This window comes from Melitaea cinxia, chromosome 28 (genome assembly GCF_905220565.1).
Source record: "Melitaea cinxia chromosome 28, ilMelCinx1.1, whole genome shotgun sequence".
NCBI lineage: Eukaryota > Metazoa > Arthropoda > Insecta > Lepidoptera > Nymphalidae > Melitaea > Melitaea cinxia.
The window spans coordinates 2,603,856-2,625,689 of record NC_059421.1 but is presented as its reverse complement, the minus strand read 5'-3'; the positions used below and the strand labels follow the sequence as shown (position 1 = coordinate 2,625,689).

The 21,834-nt window shown below is 35.1% G+C and overlaps 1 protein-coding gene across 1 annotated transcript in view; it reads left to right on the top strand.

Moving 5' to 3' along the window:
* The window catches only part of LOC123667532, a 139,486-nt gene that overhangs the window by 41,224 nt on the left and 76,428 nt on the right, over positions 1-21,834 (top strand). The window lies entirely within an intron of this gene.

Below are 21,834 nucleotides of genomic sequence, written 5' to 3'. Positions count from 1 at the left end.
TTGATTAAATTTATAAACATAACTTTACCACTATATTCGACAAAATAAAAAAGTATACGCATCTTACAAAATCGCCTTTCTAAGAAATTCGTAAGTAACTGACGTATAGAATTTAAAAAAAAAAGATTCTTGAAGACAGAGATAGGCTCTATTACAACGTGTTAAAGATGATTATAGAGCGCCGGTTCCGTGGTAATAGATCCGCAGTCGACCAGCGGAGCGGATAATTGCGAGTTACCTTCGTTATTTGTCGTGATTGTATCTTTACGTACATTAAATGCAACGTTTTCTTGTTTTATTCGTTGAGTACGAATTATATTAAGTGTTATATGGCTATAGTATATTACTAGCTTGCCACGCGGTCTCACACGCGCTAATTTAAAGAAAAATATATAGCCTACAGCTTTCCTCAATAAATGGGCTATCCAACACAGAAAGAATTTTTCGATTCAAACCAGTCGTTCCTGATATCAACAACAACAACAAACAAACTTTTCAGCTTTGTAATATTAGTATAGATGTGCTATTCCGTAAGAAATTGTAAAGTAGCCCCGTTCTATTCGAGATTATAACCTACGTTTGCACCAAATTACGTCAATTTTTGTCAATCATGAGAATTAAAGTTATATACGAAAATTGATCGAGATTGAATAACTTCCCCACCATTCATTTATTCGTTCATTTCATTTTTACTGAGGTAGGGCACAACAGGACATATTCTGCTCAAAATCTGGGGCAGCTCTACTGGGGAAGTACCGAAACCTTTCAAAAGGTCACAGCTAAAATAAAAGAAGTGTCCTTTATCCCACACGACTGAAGTATAACTTCTTTTCGTAACGCTCTCGTCACGCATTCACCAGCTTACTCCCCAAATCATCACATCATCATCATCACATCAGCGTATCGCAGTTCACTGCTGGACATAGGCATCCACAAGTTCGCGCCAAAAATGGCGAATTTTTCCCATAGTCACAACGCTGGGCAGGTAGGTTGGTGACCGAATCCCAAATCAAGCGTGCATAAAGAGGTTTTGCTTCAATGATTCTGCTCTCAAGCAGTATTAAGTTCCTGTGGTGAATAAGGTGGCCAGCGATCCTGGGAAGGGTTACGTGTAAGGTCAGCGACGCGTTTGCAATGCTTCTGATGTTGCAGGCGTCTATAAGCAACAGTAACCGCTTACTTTAAAACAAATTAGGTAGAATTATAATATTTAAAAAGCCTAACAAAACTTGTAATATGTACAATTTGTATCTCAATCGTAACATGGCGTTTTGTGTCGCGACCGATTATGTCAGAGACCTTGAATGTACGTATTCATGTTTGATATTTCGTATGTATATGTATGTATGTATGTTAGGCCGCCTTGTTTCTTAAAGCAATTAATATTATACGCTTAGATTATACGTCATTTAGATATTCTCGGTATTTTGGACATTGGACATTCTAATGATAAGTTAATGTTTATTCTGTAACAGTTGTTTTGTTGCACTAGTCATTTTGTCGCCATTGTAATATTTTAATATTGTTTGTTTATATACTTTATTTCACTCAAAAAATAGATATAAAATAATAGTAAGGTTTATGGCAAAGGTGGACTTATCTCTGAAAGAAATTTCTTCCAGTCAACCCATGGTCATGAGTAAGTGTTTCATATAGCGTGGCAAACAGTGCAAGAAGTATTCATTAAGAAGAAAATAAAAAAAAAAATATGAAAAAAAAACACCAAAGACAAAAAAAATTAATAACAGATAATAAAATTTATATGTATACAAAAATGTAACGCGTGTATTGTTTATTAGGTCATAGCCTAAAAGACTTAAAAAAAAACGTCAAACGTCTAAAAAAGGTCCTCAGTGTAAAGCCATACATATACACATTTGTTAATTATGATGCTATGTAGTTGATTTCTTTTTTCTCTAACCTTGCAATTGTAATAATTTGTGTTAAATCGGCGCCTATAGTAAAAACTTGAATCGTGTGACATAAGCAAATATATATAATCTAATTGCGACAAGGTTCTACAAGGTCAAAAATCAGAAGCCTTACGTGTTAACATGCGACTTTGTCATGTGAAACGATATAACTGTCATAAAAGTGTATTTATTGAATAGTCGTCGAGACTAAGGCTTTCTTTATCAATTGAAACTAAAACACTGATAGACTAACTGCCTGATGTGTAACGATATCCTAGTGATACAATTATTTGATATATTTTTCTTCTTCAGTATCAAACTCTACTTTATCTTTCAGATATAGTATTTCCAGCTTGTAAGTCTATTAAGTCAGTAAAGAATAAATAAGCCACCCCCACTCTTCCCGTAGGTGTCGTTAGAGGTAACTAAGGGATAACACAGTTTCACTACCACCTTGGAACTTAAAAAGCAAACCGATGGCGGGATAACCATCCATTTGCTAGCTTTGAAATACACAGGCCGAAGACGAGCAGCGGCGTCTTCTGTGCGACAAGGCCGGCCCTACGATCACCAACCCGCCTACCCAGCGTGGTCACTACTCACTATAGGCAACACACATTAGTTCACGCTATTTTTGATGCGAATTTGTGGAGGCCTATGTCCAGCTGTGGACTGCGATAGGCTGAAGTGATGAATTATGTTGCATAGATTAGTATCTAATAGAGATGCCACGAATAGTAATTTGGCCGAATACCGAATACCGAATGTTCGGCGAGGCTTTTGGCCGAAGCGCCGAACATTCGGCAGCCGAATATTCGGCCACACTTAGTACTTTTCGCGGGCGACAAGTTGTCACCGTACGAGTTTAAACTTGCATCACTGAAATAATACGTACTTCACGGTCGTGTTACAACCTGCTTTATTTGTTGGTCGTTGGTGCATCGTACGTACTGTATACCTACTAAAATATAACATTTAATGTGATTGATTACCATAAGAAATATCACAGTTGATTCGAATAAAGTTAAATGAATCCATTTATATAAGAAATCGCCTATTTGGAACTTTTATGAAATTTATAGTGAAGACAATAAACAGTTTGTTTGTTTGTTAACAGGCAGTTTGTTTGTTGTGTTTGTTTCTCACCACTGGTAGATTTTAAATATTAATTTGTTAGTTCTTTTTTGGTTAAATAAATATCTTTGTGAGTAATATTTTGAGTTTTTTCATAATTTATTTGGTAAACCTTACTGTATTTTATCATAAATAAGGAAGTAAATCTGTTTATCATGATTTCACGCCCAAACTGCTGAACCGATTTAAATGAAATTTGGTACACAGATACTCTAGAGCCTTAGATAGGACATGGGCTATAATTTACGCGAAGTCGCGGAAAAACAGTTAGTAGGAAATAAAAAAATTGCTATTCGGTATTCGGCCAAATGGTTAACCATATTCGGCCGAATACCGAATAGCGAAAAAAAGAGGCCGAATAGCCGAATACCGAATAATTGCCGAATATTCGTGGCATCTCTAGTATCTAATACAGTGTAGATAGACGAAAAAATAGTCAAGTAAGTGCACATTATTAGACATAACTCAAAAAGTGCTTATCATATCTTGGTTTAAATGGGAACACATAGCGAGCACCAGCTTTCGACTAAAAAAAGAATTATTGAAATCGGTCCACCCAGTAAAAAGTTATGAGGTGTAATACAACATAGATCGACGAAAAAATTGACAAGCAAATACGAATTATTAGCGATAAATAAAAAGTACGTGTCAAATCTCAATATCCCACACCACCACAACACATGCCTTTTGATTTAAAAAAAACCATCGAAATGTCAGTTGAAAAATCTACGGTCCAGTCAAGAGTTCTTCATATATAATACAATATAATTGTGTTTGCTCGCAAACGAAAAAAAAAACGACTTCAATTACGTCGACGAGTAATACAACGTAGATCGGCGAAAAAATAGTCAAGTAACTACGCGTTATCAAAGATTACTCAAAAAGTAGTTATCAGATCTCGATAAAATTTATATGTGACCACATGATAAACATCAGCTTTCGATTAAATTAAAAATTATCAAATTCGGTACACCCAGTAAAAAGTTATTGCGGATTTTCGAGAGTTTCCCTCGATTTCTCTGAGATCCCATCATCAGATCCTGGTTTTCTTATCATGGTACCCAACTAGGGATATCCCCTTTCTAACAAAAAAAGAATTATCAAAATCGGTACATCCAGTAGAAAGTTATGCGGTATAATACAACGTAGGTCGACGAAAAAAGCGTCAAGTAAAAACGCATTATTAGATATAACTCGAAAAGTAGTTGTTAGATCTCAAATAAATTTAAATGGGACCAAATGACACACTACCTTTCAATTAAAAATTTGTCCAAATCGCTCCACCCAGTCAAAAGTTCTGAAGTAACATACATAAAAAAATACTGTCGAATTGAGAACCTCCTCTTTTTTTGGAAGTCGGTTAAAAAAATAGAGTCGGTTTGACAACCTCCACCTTTTCTGAAATCGGTTAAAAAATCCTAAATGCATATAAAACTTACCAGTAACTAATGAATGGTGAAATTTAGTATTTAGCTAGGAATCAAGCATACATATTCTCAAATGATAGGAAGCTACGCAGGTAAAATCGCAAAACGCAACTAGTTTTATGTAAGAAGTGGTGTAGCTCCAAAAAAAAATCAATTGTTAATCTACTTTAATATTAATTAAAGCACACGTACACACTCTCAAACACAGACTTTTAGTTTTCTTCGCCATTCCTAGTCTTCTGGATGTTTTTGTTACTGATTTTAATTAGACTGAGCTAGACAGCCCGACTGGGGTAGTACCTCGACCTTGCAGAAGATCATAGCTAAACAATACTGTTTTCAAGCAGTATTGTGTTCCTGTTGGTGAGTAAGGTGACCAGAGCTCCTGGGGGGATTGAGGATTGGGTCGGCAACGCGCTTGCGATGCTTCTGGTTTTGAAGGCGTCGTCTATACATATAGGCTACGGTCATCGCTTACCATCACGTGAGCCGTACGATTGTTTCCCGAGCTGGTTATATAAAAAAATAATATGTAAAATGTCTTTAAATGCACACACATCGTAATAACTAGTAGTAAATACTTTTGAGGCTTGTGAACTTTAAATTTAGGTTTGTTACATGAAATATTGTAAGTTGTATGTTTTCCTAAAATAAAGAAACAAAAATAAATGAGACCAATAAAATATAGCTATTTTATTTAATTTACGCTTACGCTTACACTTCAGCCTGTTATATACTGGCATAGGCCTCTTTCCCCATGTAGGAGACGGATCAGAGCTTAATCCACCACGCTGCTCCAATGCGGGTTGGCAGATATATTCCCTACTATGAGTAACGATCGCTATCAGGTGTACCTACATGATAACAACCGGGACCGACGACTTAACGTGCTCCCCGAGGCACGGTTCGGAGACCCACAAGGATTGCACAAACACCCAGACCATAGCAAACATCTGCATAGCCGTTACAAATGTTTGTCATGTGCGGGGATCGAACCCGCAACCGCCAGCGCAACAGGTACAATCCATGGCTGTAAGCGTTGCGCCAACGCGGCGTCTTAATAAGAAATTCTTAATTCAGAAACCTTACTGGAACACAAAAATAAGGTCACTAGCTAGCGAGTTGTTTTGATTTATTTATAGATTAATCGCGGAGGATCTTAACCGCGACCTCAGGGGTTGGATATACAGGGATAGGTTACCCTTGAAGTATAACTGAGTTAGGGCAAAGCAGGAAATTTCCTGCTCAAAATTTGAAGCAGTCCGACTGGGGTAGTAGTACCTCGACCTTATGAGATCACAGCTAAATAATACTCCTTTCAAACGATGTTTTGTTCTCGTGGTGAGTAATGTGACAAACCTTAAATGTATATCTTGTTTAAACTTTGAATCGATGATTAAACTTTCAGTGACGCTTTATGTTAATAGTTTTTTGGAATATAATCTATACTCTATACAAATAAATAAAATTGCAGTGCCTGTTTGTAATATTAAAATAACCGCTTTATACTAAATGCATATGGATGTATACACGGTACAAGTACTAAAGTAACATTTTAAAAAAAATTTGTGTCTGCCTGTCTGTTTGTTCCGACTAATCTCTGAACCGGCTGGACCGATTTTGACGGGACTTTCACTGGTAGATAGCTGATAAAATAATGAGTAACTTAGGCTACTTTAATTTTAGAAATTTATTTATTTTATGACACTGCGAACTGAACAATAATTTTTTTGTTAAATTCCACGCGTACGAAGTCGCGGGCACAGCTAGTTTATAATAAGTAAGAATTGACTTTTTTATACTATTAGGTGCTTGTTTTTGATTAAGTCATATTAACGGCTTTTATTTTGTTTCGAGTACGTTATTTACACGTGTATTGTCTTGCTTAAAAAGAATTATTTAAAAGCACGTCCAGGTATGTCTTCTCTGAATTACGAGTGAGGAAATAAAATTTAAGTCCGTGTTGACATACATTTGTAGGATAAAAATATTTACCGTCTGTTCATTACCTGTAATAAAATAGCTTGTATTTTAACATAATTTGCATTGATGTTAGCCGATTATTACCTAAAATACTTGTTTACGTTACCTGCCTAAGGAACAGACGGCCTTTTAGAAAAGTTAAGCTTATTAATTAGTTATTAATTTAAACTAGCTATGCTCTGATCTTTTATTATTAACCGACTTCCAAAAAGGAGGAGGTTCTCAATTCGACTGCATTTTTTATTTTTTTAATGTATGTTACTTCAGAACTTTTGACAGGGTGGACCGATTTCGACAAAAAAATTTTTAATCGAAAGGTGGTGTGTATCATTTAGTTGCATTTAAATTTATTTGAGATCTAACAACTACTTTTCGAGCTACATCTAATAATGCGTTTTTACTTGACTATTTTTTCGTCAAACTACGTTGTATTATACCGCATAACTTTTTACTGGGAGTACCGCTTTTGACGATTTTTATTTTAATCGAAAGCCGATGTTTATCATGTAGTCGCATTTAAATTTCATTGAGATCTGATAATAACTTTTTGAGTAATCTTTGATAACGCGTATTTACTTGACTGTTTTTTCATCTACCTACGTTTGTATTACTTGTTGATGTAATTGAAGTCAGTTTTTTGCGTTTGCGCGCAAAATACAATTATTTGTGACACAAAAAAAACAATAGTAGACGACGCGCTAATGCAGTGTAGTCACAACAATCGTTAGCGGTTTTAAGGTCGCAAGTTAGATCTTCGCTCATAATTCTTAAGTAGGCCTACTTGAATAAATGATTTTTTGATTATTTTTTGCTATAAAGATGGTTTCATGGTGTAAGAATTTGTTTTTTTTTTATTAGTGTTTTCGCGGACCCGGGATTCTAACAAGGTAGTGTTTTGAATTTTGGCGTCTGTCACATTTTCATGTCTTAAAATTTTACAAACTACTATCCATCCTCTAATACTTTCATGTCTATGATATTCATTCAAAAACAAATTTATTATTGTTTTTAAATATTCGTTATTTATAACAAAATTTATATAAAAATATGAGAAAACTTTTAATTCTTTGTAATTTCACCCAACTGATTTCATCCATCCTCTTCCTATAAACTCTTAAACTTGAATACGAAGACAAAATAATCATTATTGATACAGGATATTTGTTATTACTATCTATATGCTTAATGAAATCGTTCAGTGATTTCCTCGTTGTATTAAATTGTTTATTGATTGACAGACAATTGTGTTCTTGGGTATATGTGGGCACTAGACATATATCTATTTATGTTTATTTGATTCAAATTATAGAGATTTGTCTCTATTTAGGTTTTAATAACACTCTTGGTACATACTTAACTAAATAAAAATATTGGGGTGTCTTCATTTATTAATAATAAGATATTAAAGTTGTGAACGAGTTGAATCAAGTACCTACCTGGAAAAACTTTATTAATATGGACTTTTTTAAGCTAAGTATACTTTTAATTTTGATCTTTTCATTTTATTATTCTATACACCAAATCTTAGCTTGTTTATATTATAAAGAGCACAGACAAGATGGCGAGTATCAGCTACATTGGGTACGCTAAATCTAAGTAGCTTAAGCAGTATTGTGTTCCTGTTGGTGAGTAAGGTGACCAGTGCTCCTGGGGGGGATTGGGGATTAAGGTCGGCAACGCGCTTTCGATGCTTCTGGTATTGTAGGCGTCTATAAGCTACGGTAATCTCTTACCATCAGGTGAGCCGTGCGCTTGTTTGTCGACCTAGTGATATAAAAAAAAGTATGTTTTTCGTGTAAATCTAACCATCCCAAGTATGATTGTAAAACGACCCCAACATCAAATAAAACCCAGTAGTCTTAAAAAGCTTGCAATAAAGTTTTTCTCAAAGCGACCAAAATGTTTATGTCTAATGCGTTCGAGAGGAAGCCGACATCAAAGTTTGTAAACAGTTGACCGACTGCAAGTAACAATTAACTTGAATTGATGCAACTATGGGTGAACGAACTCTCTATTCCTGGCGATGATCAAAGATTAGATAAGGGCAGAGCGTGGACAGTGCGGGATAAACTTTTGCAGTTGTGGGTTTACTGGAACTAAGATGAACTGCATTTAAAGACTGGTTACTGTTGTTCGTTGGCCAGTAAATTTTGTTTTGTTGGGCAAAGAAATATTATTTTTGTAGGTTTTGGAATTTAGTCTACAATGCTGCTCATTGGTGGATTTGTGAATATACATTTTGTCTTAATAACTACAGAAATGTAGATTTTTTCTCAATAAATAAGGAACAACAATGTTTAATTCGAAACATAATAATTTTATGAATCCAATATACTTATCATTATATTTTGGTAGCAGACAGAGCAGTAAATAAGGAATATACACAAACAGCCAAAATATACTGCCATCAAGTACTATTATGTTTGTAGTAATAGGTAATTAGGTAGTAGTGGTTAGTGCTTCTAGAGTCGCATTTTGTTGACAGCTGGGTATCAAGCGTCCATAAGTTATGGTAACCGATTACCATCGGTCAGGCGGACGGGGTGCCTGTTTGTGTGAAATTTACTTAAATCTAAAATAATAATCTCAATTCGATTTTTTTTACTGTTTTATTAAATATCATTATCAAATTGAAGAAATTAACGATTCAAATCAACGATCGCATTATGTTTCTACCATAATAAATCATTAATGAAAGAGTTCAATTTTAACGAAGTACTAAATATTTTATTGATAAAGTGGGGCGTCAAAATTATCCCCTTTGAAGTTGTGTGTTTATTTTATTCTTTGCCATCACACTGTGACGAGGGAATGATAGTCAGAAAGCGTATGTTTTGGGTATTTCTGTTCGTCTAAAATTAACGAATCAAAAGATTCATTGCATTTTTAAACGTTTCGGAGAATTCTAATTAATCTTGGATATTTTTAATCAGAGATAATTATGAAATGGTTTCGTTGAAAGAGATAGATAAAATGCAGTGGCGTAGCGTGGTTGTCGGCCGCCCGGGGCGGAAGAAAATTTTGCCGCCCCCTTATTTAGGTATTTCAATTTAAAGTATACTAAAACTTACTTAGCTGAGTGGCTACGACATATAGAATTTAGCCACCCCTTTCGTCCCGTGGGTGTCATAAGATGCGACTAAGGGATAGAAAAGTTCCAATAATAATAATAATGATAAAGCTTTATTTAATTCCATGCAAAATTCATCAATCCTTATCTCAATTTGCCCAAATCAAAATTTCAATCAATTAAATAACAATACAAAATAATTAATAGTACTTATTAGATTTTATTAGATTAGTGATCATTATTAAGACATACTATTTCATGTAAAATAAATAAATAAATCTAATATATAAAATTCTCGTGTCGCGGTGTTTGTAGTTAAACTCCTCCGAAACGGCTAGACCGATTCTCATGAAATTTTGTGTGCATATTGGGTAGGTCTGAGAATCGAACAATATCTATTTTTCATCCCCCTAAATGTTAAGGGTAGTCAACCCCTAATTTTTTTTTTTTTTTTTTATTTTTAGATAAATTATTTATATTTTTATTTTTTTACGATACAACATTAAAAATACATACAATCCTAAATTTTCAACCTTCTACGATCAACCCCTATATTTTATTTGTTAATTATAAACTTTAATTTTTTTGGCAGGATTTTTATATTTATTTTGTCATTACTTAGAATAAAAAAAATTATATTACTCTTAATTTTCAACCTTTCTACGATCAAGCCCTATTTTTCCATCGCAATTTTTATTTTTTATTATTTTTAATAATTTCCTTTAATAGTGATTTTTTTCTCAATTCAATTTGATCTCCTGCCTTCGCCGGTCGATAACTATCAATCGATCAGTTATCCCCGCTAGATGTCTACATTACGTTGTCACCTCTCATCCAGCAAACATCATGGAGTAGGGATGAGAATAAAGCCGGTCTCCTGTCTTACTCACTATACTGTTTTCGGCCATTGTTTTTTTTTTTATTTGTGTACCGATCGTAGTAGTGACTGTTATACGTATTATTTTAATTTTTCTGTGTACTAAATAAAGTATACTTTCATTATCTACAACGTTTATAAGTAAATCCCTGCACACTTATATTATAGTAAATAGTTTATTGGCAAAACAACGTTTGCCGGGTCAGCTAGTTAATAATATGAAATAGCAAAGTTCCAATACCACTGTGGAACTAGTGAAGCCGACCGATGGCGGTATAGCCATCCTACAGCTAGCTTTTTAAATACACAACCGAAGACGAGCAGCAGCGTCTTCGGTGCGACAAAGCTAGCCCTGCGGTCACCAACCCGCCTGCCCAGCGTAGTGACTATGGGCAAAAACCCTCATGAGTTCGCGGTAGAATTTTAGGCCCTCAGTTCTCGGTAGCCCCACTATTCCCGGCTATAGCAGCGGCCGCGGTAACGATGGGGCGGAGGGTGCTGAGGATCACCGGGATACGGGAGGCTGTCACTCAAAACTACAGGTACTACGTACCAGTTACGTATAATGGAGGCATGTTGCGGCTGGACCACAACCTTACCGAACTGGAAGTAAAACTGAGTCTTAAACTTAAACTTAAGTGAAGCATACTGGGGTTGTCTAAAGTTTGAAGAGAGGGCGAAGACACGATGATCTTGGACTCCGGGCACTTGTTCTGCTTCCGTGAAGGTGATAGGCTTTCCTAAGGTGGCGTCGGTTTTCTGGTCCACAAGACTCTCACTAACAACGTTGTGGAAGTCAGCAATGTGTCGACCCGGGTAGCGTACCTTGTACTTAAACTCACTGACAGGTACTCCTTAAAAGTGATACAGCTCTATGCGCTGACCTCAGTACAATCTGACAATGAAGTCGAAGCCTTGTATGACGATATTACTAGGGCCATGCATGGGACTACTTCGGCCTTCTACAACGTTGTTATGGGAGACTTCAACGCTAAAGTGGGAATATAAGACCGCGACGAATCGAGGATCGGACCACACGGGTAGGGGCGCAGGAATCGCAGGAGGTAGATGCTCGTCAACTACTATGAGTCAGAGGGGTTCTTCTTGATGAATTCAATTTTTTGAGAAGAAGCCCCAAAGGCGGTGTACATGGCTATGCCCCAACACTATGACGAGGAACGAGATAGATTCATCATGGCGGATAAAAGGCATATATTCAGAGATGTCTCCTTGGTTAATTGGTTTAACACTGGCAGTAACCACCGGCTATTGCGGAGTACTTTAAATATATACCTCCGAAAAGAGCGGGCCCGCTTAGTGAAATCCACTCTCCGACGTACGCTGCCCCAATTACTATGTGGCTCCGAGCAGTTTCAATGGGAACTCCAAAACCGATTCGATTCGCTGGAAGCTACTGGCAACGTGGAAGAGATGACCGACAACGTGGTGAAGATGGTGTGTACACTAGGTCGTAGGCACTTTCCGCCGACGAAGTCAACAAAGCAGTCCAACTCTCTTCCGAAGCCTTGGATCTAATGTTGCGGAGGCGCGAGTTGCTCACTGCTCAAGCAGCTTCGCCAGAACAGAGGGCTTTTTCCAAGAAGATACGAAAACTTGTACGCCGAGACCTCCACTGCTCAAATACAAGAGAGATTGCTACTCTGATTGAGCAGAATAGGGATGACGTAGTTACGACTGAGCTACTTAAAGCCGCAGGGCGACCTGCTCTAAAAGTCTTGGCGAGACTCTTTCACGCCGTCACCCACCGAGGTACCACGCCGGAGGTGTGGTCCAGTAGTGTGTTTGGTGCTGTTCTTTAAGAGAGGCGACAAGTCTCTGTCAAAGAATTACACATCGATCTCACTTCTGAGCCATATCTATAAGCTGTTTTCGAGTGTTGTTACGAATCGTCTCGCCAGAAGACTCGACGAATTCCAACTACCGGAGCAGCGGGGTTTCGAAACGACTGACTGAGCACTGTAGACCATATCCATACTGTTCGGTAGATTATACAAAAGACAGAATAATATAATCAGCCGCTGTGTATGGCATTTGTGGACTACGAAAAAGTCTTCGACTATTGTTTCTCAAAATAGAAAAACAAAAAATACTGTTTATCCAAATGTTTTGGATTGTTTTAAAATAGCCTAGCAATTATTTTTTTTTGTATTAATAAATGAATTTGATGTAATTTTTTTTTTATTATTTCACTTTATACGTAGCGAAGCACGTACCGGGCCGCTAGTATTTACTAATTGTTTTTATTATTTAAGTGTTGTTCAATTTTGCCGCCCCCTAAAAAGTGCCGCCCGGGGCGGGCCGCCCCCCCCCCGCCCCCACTACGCTACGCCACTGATAAAATGTCAACGTTAAATTGGTAGTTTAATTGAAAATTTAATCAACCGTAACGCCTACAAAATAAGCATCTTCCTAACTTAAGTTTTTCGTGTTATATTTAGGCATTGAATAAGAAATTTACTTAGACTAACACAATTTTTTGACTAGTTTATCTGCAAGTAATATTTTTTTGCACGACTGCTTGCGTTTTCGCTTGTTTATATATTCTAAGAAATCATGATCGAATTTGCAACTACATCACTAAATCTATATATATACATCTATATGTATATACGTCTATATGTATATACATATATATGTATATACATCTACATGACTAGTAATAATTTTAATAAATGTGTAAATTTAAATTGCCAAAATATTTTGTTTGATCATTTGTGCCTTCCTCTGAAAATACGATCCATAACAACAAACACCATATGAAGCATAATTGTGTTTGCTCGCAAACGAAAAAAAAACCGACTTCAATTACATCGAAGAGTAATACAACGTAGATCGACGAAAAAATAGTAATACTTTATTCGTATTCCATATAACGCGACATTATAAAATTGTAGAATTATATAATGTTCTACTGTTATTTCTAACATTTTGTTAGCGATTGTAGGCAGAAATTTCATAAAAGGCCCGTCGTCGATTCGCGCGAAGCGCTGACATCGCTTATTACGGCGGGTTTTTTAGTTGAAGCGGATTTATATTGAATTACGGTTTATGTCTTTTTTATTAAAAATATGTAATGTTCATGTTTTCACACAGCTCCGATGCACGACTGGAGTTTACCCCTTCAGATCAACTGTCTAAATAGGCACAAAAAGGCTTACTAGTCTAAGAAATATATTATTACTATATCAAATTGTAAATAAATGAATGCAATAACGCCATCTATCGGAACCTAATTGCGTTATTAGAAAACGTCTGAACGCCATCTCTAACAAGGTCATTCGTTCAGTAGATTTTACTGTTCAATTTTTTCATTCCGGGGCCTTAAATGAAAATCGATTCTTAAGGAGAAAACTCCAAAAACAGTCAAGTAAATACGCCATATCAGATATAGCTCAAAAAGTTCGAGTCAAATCTCAATTATATTTAAATGGGACCACATGACAAGCACCACCTATCGATTAAAAAAAGAATCATCGATATCGGTCCACCCAGTAAAATAGTAATGAGGTTAATATAACGTTGGTCGACGTAAAATAGCCAAGTAAATACCCAGTATTAGCGATAACTCATAAATTAAAAGCTCAAATATATTTATAACGAATAAACTGCTACTCTCTACTCTAGTGGAATATTGTAATTTGATCGATAGTGAACGAAGTAATTTCATAACATTTTGATAGATGGCGTTGTGGCAAAGTATTGAACATGACCACAGTCGTCTTAACATCGTCATGTAAATACGTGTCATCAAAGATTACTCAAAAATTGCTCATTATATCTCAATCATATTTAAAACGGACGACATGACAAGTATTAGCTTTTGATTTATACAAAAAAGATCAAAATCAGTGCACCCAGTAAAAAGATATAACGTATAATACAACGTAGGGTGACGAAAAAACCGTCAAGTAAATACGCAATATTAGATATAACTCACAAATTACGAATCAAATCTCAATTAAATTTGAATGGGACCACGTGACAAATAGTAGCTTTTAATTTATATAAGAAACGTCAAAATCGGTGCACCCAGTAAAAAGTTATGAGGTATAATACAACGTAAGGTGACGAAAATAATGTCAAGTAAATACGCGTTATCAAAGATTAATCAAAAAGTAGTTATCAGATCTCGATAAAATTTATATGTGACCACATGATAAACATCAGCTTTCGATTAAAGTAAAAATTATCAAAATCGATACACCCAGTAAAAAGTTATTGCGGATTTTCAAGAGTTTCTCTCGATTTCTCTGGGATCCCATCATCAGATCCTGGTTTCCTTATCATGGTACCAAACTAGGAATATCCCCTTTCCAACAAAAAAAGAATTATCAAAATCGGTACACCCAGTAGAAAGTTATGTGGTATAATACAACGTAGGTCGACGAAAAAAGCGTCAAGTAAAAACGCATTATTAGATATAATTCGAAAAGTAGTTGTTAGATCTCAAATAAATTTAAATGGGACCAATCGGCATACACCACCTTTCGATTAAAACAAAATTTGTCGAAATCGGTCTACCTGGTCAAAAGTTCTGATGTAACATACATAAAAAAAAAAAAAAAAAAAAAAAAAAAAAAAAAAAAAAAAAAAAATACAGTCGAATAGAGAACCTCCTCCTTTTTTGGAAGTCGGTTAAAAAATGCTTATAAATAAAGATATGGAAATATCGATTGTCAATATTAAAGAAAGATAATAATTGTGTTTGCAGGCTAACGAAAAAAAACCGACTTCAAATATATCGACAATTAATACAACGTAGGTAGACGAAAAATTAGTCAAGTAAATACGGATTATCAAAGATTACTCCAAAAGTTGTAATCAGATCTCGATGAAATTTAAATTTGACCCACATGATAAACATCGGCTTTCGATTTAATTAAAAATCATCAAAATCGGTACACCAGTATAAAGTTATGCGGATTTTCGAGTTTCCCTCGCTTTCTCTGGGATCCCACCATCAGATCCTGGTTTCCTTATCACGGTACCCCACCAAGGATATCTCCCTTCCAACAAAAACAGAATTATCAAAATCGGTTCATAAACGACGAAGTTATCCCCGAACATACATATATATATATATATATATATATATATATATATATATATATATACGGTCGAATTGAGTGACCTTCTCCTTTTTTGAAGTGGGTAAAAAAAGAAAGAAAGAAAGGAAGAAACACGTTTATTCGGGACATCACACAAATGGCAGACAGTATTAACACAAAAAAAAATACAGTTACATTACAGTAACTTGAACCTCATCATAGGGATTCATATCTACATTACCGAAGCTAAAAATATAATCGGTATCGCTCACCACATCACAAAATTTACGACCAAATTAAATTACATTAGATATTGTACGCTCGCGTCCTCTGAATCATTTTCAGAGAAAGTTTCAACGTATTTGAGTCACCGTTGTTTACACGACGCAATTGGACAAAACTAATTTTTTCTACTTTTTATTGACCATCGCCATAAAGATACGGTGCTTGTGTAATTACCCGCGTTTTCTGGTTATTCCGATTATCGAAAGTTACTGAGTTGCGAGTTTGCGGCGTCGTTACCGTGTCAGCAGAATTTTTTTTTTTTTTTTTTGAGAATATTTGGGTGGATAACGGTTTGATTGGGAAATTATTTATATGTTGCTTATTGGATAATTATAATAATGATTGTATATTTTGATGTCATTTTTCCTTTTATGGTTGTATTTTATTGTGTAAATAATTGAAGCTATAAAAGGAAGTAGGTTTTATGTGAGCTTTGTTTAAACAACAAGGAGTTGTTTTCAAATTATCTTCAGGGCAGTTTTAAGTGCTGAAGGCCCTGGCCGCTTTTGTGTCGCGTTTTTTATTACAGTTTCAAAAAAAAAAAAACTTAGAAACAAAAATTAAAATTGTTTTCGGTTTAAATTCTTATTTCTTATTTATGTACCTGCTATAGAAACTCATCAACATAAAAACTTCTTGATAACCGTTAAATTAATATGAAATTTATCGAATAAAAAAATAACCGTAAAATATTCGGATTTCTAAAGTAAACTGGTCACAAAAAAATTATAATGCAAAATTGATGTCCAAGTAATTGTATTATAGGTTTAATTTTTTTTGCCCTATTTTCGTATTGGTCGGTTTCTAAACTACTTTTCTATTATCTTAATAGTACGTTGATCTTAGAACATTTACTGGATTGTGAAAATTAAGATGTGTCTACTTGGATTTTGAAACGATCGTAAGAAACAGACTGAGTACACTACACAGTAGAGTACACTTTTGACTGACATCATTTGTCATTTTGAAATTCACAGGTAGCCTACTATCGAAAACTAAGAGTCGGTTTTACCGGTTTTACTGACAAGACTGTAACAGCAAGGGGTGGAATAGACCATTAGGACCTGTTTTATCTTAATTGACAAAACTATAACTTTTAGATTCACATCCGCGAATAGAATATACTAGCCACCCACCCCGGCTTCGCACGGTTTCAAAAACTATCAGTGTTCCTCTACTATATTATGCATGTATTATACATATAAACCTTCCTCTGGAATCACTTTATTTACCAAAGAAAACCGCATCAAAATCGTTGCGTAGTTTTAAAGATCTAAGCATACAGACAGCGGGAAGCGACTTTGTTTTATACTATGTAATTATATAATGGTAATCGATGGTAAAAAGAATAATATACCTAAAACTTTTGTCTATTGGATAAGGTCATCCGTCAAATAGCAAATCCACAAGCCGTGGAATAGGCCCGTTAAACATTTATGATGGTGTGAGTAGTCGCATATACTCTAACGATCGTTGGTTCGATTTTTACTCGGGTCGGATATTTATATTTCATCAAATATTTATTTCTAGTCTCGGTGTATGTGCTTGTGGATCTCTCCTCTAATCCTTAGAGAACATTAGCCAGTGCTGTTGTGGTTTCAGTAGTGATCATAGACATAAAGGTACTCCTCTAATCCTTAGAGAACATTAGCCAGCTGTTGTGGTTTCAGTAATTATCATAGACATAAAGATACGTACATAATATCGATCGTTCCTCACACACTTCAGCGTATCGCAGTCCACTACTGGACATAAGCCTCCCCAAGTTCGCGCCCAAACATCCCGGTTTTCCCAAACAAAATAATCTTCTAAACAAATGTTAATTATTATTTTTACCATAAGAGAAATTTTTAGCCGAATAATATTCAGTAATTCCTTACATTTATTATAGTTTTGTGATATAATACCGTCAAATAAGTCTAGACTTCAATACTAACACGATATCTACACATGAGTCTCTCATTCGTATTCAAGCCGAGTCAAGTGCAATCAAAGCAGGATATTATCGAATCTAATGTCTTCAGTTAATCTGTAAACATCCGCCTATTTACATAGTAAATTCTACTTAATATCACATCAACTACTAATGTTACTATACTAGCTAGATCTGTGACTTTGTTCGCAATCAAACTCTTTTATTTTCGAATCTTCTCGATCCAGTGAATCGTACGGAATTTCGTATAAATAATTGTGTTTGCTCGCAAACGAAAAAAACCCGACTTCATTGACATCGACACATCACATCATATGTTATCAAAGATTACTCAAAAAGTAGAGATCATATCTCGATTAAATTTAAATTCGACCAATAGAAAAGCACGAGCTTTCGCTTAAAAATGGAATCATCAAAATCGGTACACACAAACAGTAAAAAGTTATAACAAACAAGTGGTAACAAACATACAAAAAAATCACAAAATATCTACACTCGAATGGAGAACCTCGTCTTTTTTTGAAATCGGTAAAAAAAGTATATATATATATATATATATATATATATATATATATATATATATATATATATATATATATATATATATATATATATATATATATATATATATATATATATATATATATATATATATATATATATATATATATATATATATATATATATATATATATACTCCTATACTAACCTACTTAACCGATTTTAATCAAATTTGCACACCGTGCGCAGTTTGATCCAACTTAATGAAAGCTATATTATAATTTATTTCGATATATATAATTATTATATTCAAGAAAAAAAATAAGGAGGTAAGGCGCCGACGCCGCTCGCCAGGTCGGCTACTTACTATATAAAATACATTTACTCGTAAATATTAAAAGGTCCTTATAACTTGTAATTTTGCGACGATGTCACTTTTTGCTTCCGAGAATGACAATCGTCGATACAACGGGGCTTAGTGAACTTTCTTGTCGCCGACTCGTGATTCGTGCAGTAATTGTTTTCGGTAAACGTTTTACTGATAGTAGTTTTAACGGTATTTGTTTAAAAGAGAAGGTCGAAACGCAATATCTTTGCTGGGTTAATGCTTGCTGAAGTGAACTGGTAAATTATTACATTGATTTTTTCGCTCGCTTCAGCCTGTTATATCCTACTGCTGGGCATAGGCCTTTTCCCTATGTATGAGAAGGATCAGAGCTAAATCCACCACGCTGCTCCAATGCGGGATGGCGGATAATTACCTACTATGAGTAACGATTGCTATCAAGTGCACATGATGACAACCGGGACCAATGGCTAGGGCTGGAAGACCCACAAAGACTGCACAAACACCCAGACCATTGCAAACATCTGCATAGCCGTTACAAATATTTGTCATGTGCGAGGATCGAACCCGCAACCGCCAGCGCAACAGCCACAAACCAGTGCTGTGACCGTTGCGCCAACGCGTCGTCAATCGTTGAAAATATGTACATTATCTACTAATCTTTAGAAAATGAAATGTTATTGAGATGACAAGGATCCGCTGGCTAGCTACATATGATTCTGTCATAAAATCTTGCAGTTCGATCCCGATGAACGAATTATATTTTATTTTCATCATTTTCTGTACCGGTTTTCATTTCGTTTCGCTTAAGAGAGGGAATTAAATTCAGTAACAAATAACAATAAATTTAAACTAAAATGTGTGATATGACAGTACCATTACTTTTGTACTGTGTTACGGTCCTTTTGTTTACTAATACGACTCACACTTGACTCGTTTGTTTTTTTTTAATTTGTCTTAAATAATTCACGGTCTGTTCGCTCGCGCCGCGAAAGCCATTGAATATTCGAATCGGGAAGCGATTACGTCAATATGAAATCATCAAGGGACGCTCGTTCGTGGAATTATCTACCGAATATTTCTACGACTTGGCAAAAGTTTGTTGCTTAGACGTGCTAACTGTATTATTCTGTATATACAGGTAGATATTAGTGAAAGACATTCAGTTCAACACTGCATACTATTTTTAAGCTATTCGCAAAATATCAGCCAACACTCTGTAATCTGTCTTTAAACTTTACTCCAATAAATTAATAAATAATGATATAAAAATTCTATTTATTTTTCATTTTGCACTGAACAAAACTATTGCAGGCCACCAAGTAGGCTGTGCTTTATCACAAAATGAAAAGGACGGGAAGCGCTTGCTCTTAAACCTCTACACTTTTGTAGCATGCATTAATAATGCTATATTATACACTCTTTTATACTGAATACACATCGATCTGTAAACTAAACGTTTGAAGTCGTTTTTGAATACTAATATAATAAAAATAATCGATTAAAGAATTCACTGCAAGCATTCCACTGCTGGAACATAGGCCTCCCCAAGTTCGCGCCAGACATCCCGGCTTTCCGCAATCCTCACCCAGCCTACACCGGCAATCTTATGTAGATCGTCGGTCCAACGGGCCGGAGGACGTCCCACACTGCGTTTGCCAAAACACGGTCTCCATTCCAGGACCCGTCTGCTCCAACGGCCATCGCTCCTGCGACCAGATGTCCAGCCCACTGCCACTTCAACTTGCTAATTCTGTGGGCTATGTCGGTTACTTTCGTATTCGTTTGGAAGTACCGATAATAGCAAAATATTTTTTTTATTCTGTCAGAAAACTATTAACTTAGAAGTCTATAAATAAGTTTTAAAATTTTGTAATTTTTATGTTTTCTGTTTTCAATCCCTGCACGATGCGCTAAGCGACCCACCACCCTGTCTCCGAACGTTCAATATCCGTGCCGATAACCTATACAAGCATTAGTTTAAAATTCTCTCGAAAGATGATCATTTTAAAGTACTTTCAAACATGCCTAAATGATGTGGTTTTATTAAAGTCTAGAATTATTAACCGACTTCCAAAAAAGGAGGAGGTTCTCAATTCGACTGTATTTTTTTTTTTTTTTTTTTTTTTTTTTTTTATGTATGTTACATCAGAACTTTTGACTGGGTAGACCGATTTCGACAAATTTTGTTTTAATCGAAAGGTTGTGTGTGCCAATTGGTCCCATTTAAATTTATTTGAGATCTAACAACTACTTTTCGAGTTATATCTAATAATGCGTTTTTACTTGACGCTTTTTTCGTCGACCTACTTTGTATTATACCGCATAACTTTCTACTAGATGTACCGATTTTGATAATTCTTTTTTTGTTGGAAAGAGGATATCCCTAGTTTGGTACCGTGATAAGGAAACCAGGATCTGATGATGAAATCCCAGAGAAATCGAGGGAAACTTTTGAAAATCCGTAATAACTTTTTACTGGGTGTACCGATTTTAATAATTTTTAATTTAATCGAAAGCTGATGTTTATCATGTGGTCACATATAAATTTTATCGCGATCTGATAACTACTTTTTGAGTAATCTTTGATAACGCGTAGTTGCTTGACTATTTTTTCGTCGATCTACGTTGTATTACTTGTCGATGTAATTGAAGTCGGTTTTTTTTTCGTTTGCGAGCAAACACAATTATTTTCTTACAAAGTTTATTATTTAAACATTTATGAAAAAATTGCCACAGTAATTTATAGGATTTAAAATACATACGCATTATACGATAAAGAAAACAACGCTTCAAAAGTATTTTGTTGTACCTCGATGGCGAGAGCGAAAGAATTACCAGAATACTAAAACTGTTACAAGCCCATACTACTTCTATTAAACTGATGTAACACCAAAATTACCCTCATAGAACTCGCAATTGCGAAATTACGACTACCCCTAAGTAATAAATATTTTTTTAAATGGTAATTAACTATACAAATACATATATATTTAATTAATGTTTAAAAAAGAGTAGACATAGTACCGGACTGACCTTGAAAATCACAAGACTTAAAGTTACCCAACAAAATGCCTAAAGGTATTTTTTTTATCTGCACCTTTCGCATACGTAATTTATTCTAGTCTAGACGGTAATTAAGAAAAAAGTCGTTAGAAAACAAGTTCGATATATATATTACTAGCGACCTCTGTCCGTCCATATTTTTTTACACGATAAGTAATCACAAAAATATCATACACTAAAACCTTCTCCAAAACACGCTGCATCTTATGGTATAAGTATTATTCCAATCG